This window comes from Azolla caroliniana, unplaced genomic scaffold (assembly GCF_043228905.1).
Source record: "Azolla caroliniana isolate FFs.n. ecotype wild unplaced genomic scaffold, voAzoCaro1.0.p SCAF_9, whole genome shotgun sequence".
In the NCBI taxonomy this organism is placed as follows: Eukaryota; Viridiplantae; Streptophyta; class Polypodiopsida; order Salviniales; family Salviniaceae; genus Azolla; species Azolla caroliniana.
In genome coordinates this window covers 659,976-663,369 of record NW_028230444.1, presented here as the reverse complement: position 1 = coordinate 663,369, position 3,394 = coordinate 659,976, and positions in this window count along the sequence as shown.

Below are 3,394 nucleotides of genomic sequence, written 5' to 3'. Positions count from 1 at the left end.
AAACGAGACCTCTCGATTTGGTCCACTCGGACGTCTGTGGCCCAATGCCGCATCAGTCTCTCAGCGGTGCCTCTTACTTCGTCACTTTTATTGACGATTCGACTCGAAAGGTGTGGGCTTATCCAATTCGCACCAAAGATCGGGTCTTCTCGATCTTCACCGATTGGCTCGCTATGGTAGAAAATCAAACCGACCGAAAGCTGAAATGCTTTCGGACAGACAATGGGGGAGAGTTTAAATCCGAAGAATTCGTCAAATTCTGCCGACAACGCGGCATCCGACGTGAATTTACGGCACCACACAGTCCGGAGCAAAACGGGATTGCCGAACGCATGAATCGGACAATCCAAGAACGGATAGTTTCCATGCTCCAACACTCCGGACTGTCGGATGGCTTCTGGGCAGAGGCTCTACTCACGGCAGTACACATAATCAATATGTCGCCAAGTAGACCTCTAGGACTTCAAATTCCTCAGGAACTATGGATCGGCAGTAAGCCGAATTACGACAAGCTGAGGATCTTCGGATGCGAGGCGTACGCCCTTATTCCGAAAGATGATCGCCGAAAACTTGCACCTCGGTCCAGGAAATGCATTTTCCTTGGATATGGATCCGACGGCGAAATGGGATACCGACTCTGGGACCCCGAACGCAGACAAATCGTTCGAAGTTCGGACGTTGTGTTCAACGAGTCGGCTATGAATCCATCAGTCGAAAAACCGATCGAAGTCCGAAGGGTAACATTTTCCGATGTGCCGACCCTTCAAGAAGGCCCCGCTCTCAACACACGGTCAGCTTCACGGGTAGCTGAACCTTACACTACCGACTCGGACAACCCCGACTCGGCACAGCAGAACAATCCGCTTTCGGACCATCCGACCTTGATACCCGATGCGACCAGTCCAATCTTACCTCGCCGATCCGAGAGACTGTCGCAACCTCCGGAGAGGTATTCTCCTGGAATTTTCTTCACCGACGCCGGCGAACCGACGTCTTACGAAGAAGCATCGACATCTGTCGATTCAGCCACCTGGCATCTGGCGATGGAGTCGGAAATGCACTCCATTCGGGCAAACAAGACTTGGGATCTGGTTGAATTACCTAGGAACCGACGTGCTCTTCCTTGCAAGTGGGTTTATCGACTAAAAGAGACGTCTGATTCGACCACCCCAAAGTACAAGGCCAGATTAGTTGCGAAGGGCTTCCGACAAGACTATGGCGTCGACTTCGACGAGATTTTTTCACCAGTGGTGAAAATGACAACCCTTCGTTTCCTACTCGACGTAGTGGCAGCCGACAACTTGGAGCTGATTCAGCTAGATGTCAAAACAGCCTTCCTCCATGGTGATCTTGACGAGGAAATTTATATGGAGCAGCCAAAAGGCTTCGTGGCGACTGGCCAAGAACATCTAGTCTGCCGACTCAGGAAGAGTCTATACGGCCTCAAACAGGCACCGCGACAATGGTACAAGAAGTTCGACGACTTCATCCAATCGATCGGCTTCTCAAAAAGCGATGAGGACCATTGTCTTTTCACCAACACAGCTCAAGATGGATCACCCATCTTCCTCATCATTTACGTGGACGACATGCTAATTTCTGGACGCCACGCGGGCGAACTTGCCGATCTCATTCGGCAACTGCGGTTGAAGTTTGCCATGAAGGACCTCGGTCCGGCACGACACATACTCGGCATGAAGATTAGTCGGCATCGCGATAAACGACATCTCTTTTTGTCTCAGACCGACTATATCCGACGTATCTTGGAACGCTTCAACATGCAATCAGCCAAATCTGCTTCAACCCCGCTCCCCATGAATCTTCGGCTCTCTCAGCGAGACTGCCCGACATCCGGTCCGGAGGGGGAAGATATGAAGTCGGTACCGTATGCACCGGCAGTCGGCTCCCTTATGTACCTGATGGTCGCGACACGGCCTGATATTTCTCACGCCGTAGGAGTCGTTAGCAGATTTATGCACAATCCTGGCCGATCGCATTGGAACGCAGTCAAACATGTGTTCAGATATCTGGCTGGCACAAAAGACCATGGCATTCTTTTCGGACCGAACCGAACCTCAGGCGTAGTCAGTTACACCGACTCGGACTTCGCCGGCTGTATAGACAGTCGGAAATCAACAACCGGATACTGCTTCAAATTCGGCAATGGAGCAATCTCGTGGAAGTCGAAACTTCAGGAGTGCACAGCGACCTCAACGACCGAAGCAGAATATGTAGCTGCGTCCGACGCAGCAAAAGAAGCTTTGTGGCTCGGTCGGCTGGCGCACACGTTTCGACAAGTCGACCATGACTCGGCTCCAGTTGTCTACAGCGACAGTCAAGGTGCTGTTGCCTTGTCGAAAAATCCGGTTCACCACAACGCCTCCAAACATATCGACGTTCGATATCACTTCGTTCGGGACTGCGTCATTTCAGGGAAAATCGGTCTAGAGAAAATATCCACAACCGACAATGTCGCAGATGGAATGACCAAATGTCTTTCGGCAGACCGTTTTCGGTCTCTTCGGCATCAGATGGGCGTAACGACAAACCAGTCCGGTTAGAGCCGGACACAGAGCAGGATGGTTCCCGACAACCGACATCAGTTCCTTAATGATCGGCTTCAACTGTTCCGACCCGACCAGTTCGGTCTTCTGCCTTCGGACCCTGCCGACTCGAACAAAGCTGATATGTCCGAGAACCTAAGTCTATACCTGTAATCTTAGATAACCCATGTATACGCCCATTACGGGGGAGTGTCGAATACATGTGTATAATGGACGTATTCACACTATCCCGTTTTGGCCATTTATGTAATTAGCATAAAGGGTAGTTGCCCTAAGTCGGTCACTATATATAGTGACCTTGTAACCTTTTTGTAAGGTTGGGTGTTGTATTATTGCTTTATGGAATAAGGAGTCTTTTGTGCCTCTCTGTCTCTCTCTCTCTCTCTCTCTCTCTGTGCAACGACCTACAAGCTCTCATACGCAGGTACAGAACAAAATCGAATGCTTCTTGATCTTCCGCATAGACGACTTCGTCTGCAACATCTTCCTCATCAGGGAGGTCCGGTTCAACGCATTCTTCCTCTCGTAGAGGCCCGACAGCTTCCGCCACATCTCATATGCGTTGGTGTCGTTCGCCACATGTTGTAGAACGCTCACGTCGACGTATTGCCGAATGGTTGCAACGGCTTTCCGGTTCAGGAGCTTCCACTCCGACTCTATTACCCCCTTGGGTATCTCGGCATTGTCGATCGGTTCGTACAGGTCTCGGACGATGAGAAGGTCTTCCATCTTTATCTTCCAGTCGGCGTAGTTCTGCGCATTCAACACCATCATCCCCGGCTGCCCGCTGCCGCCGCCTTCCATTTTCTGCACTGCCGTCGCTCTGATAC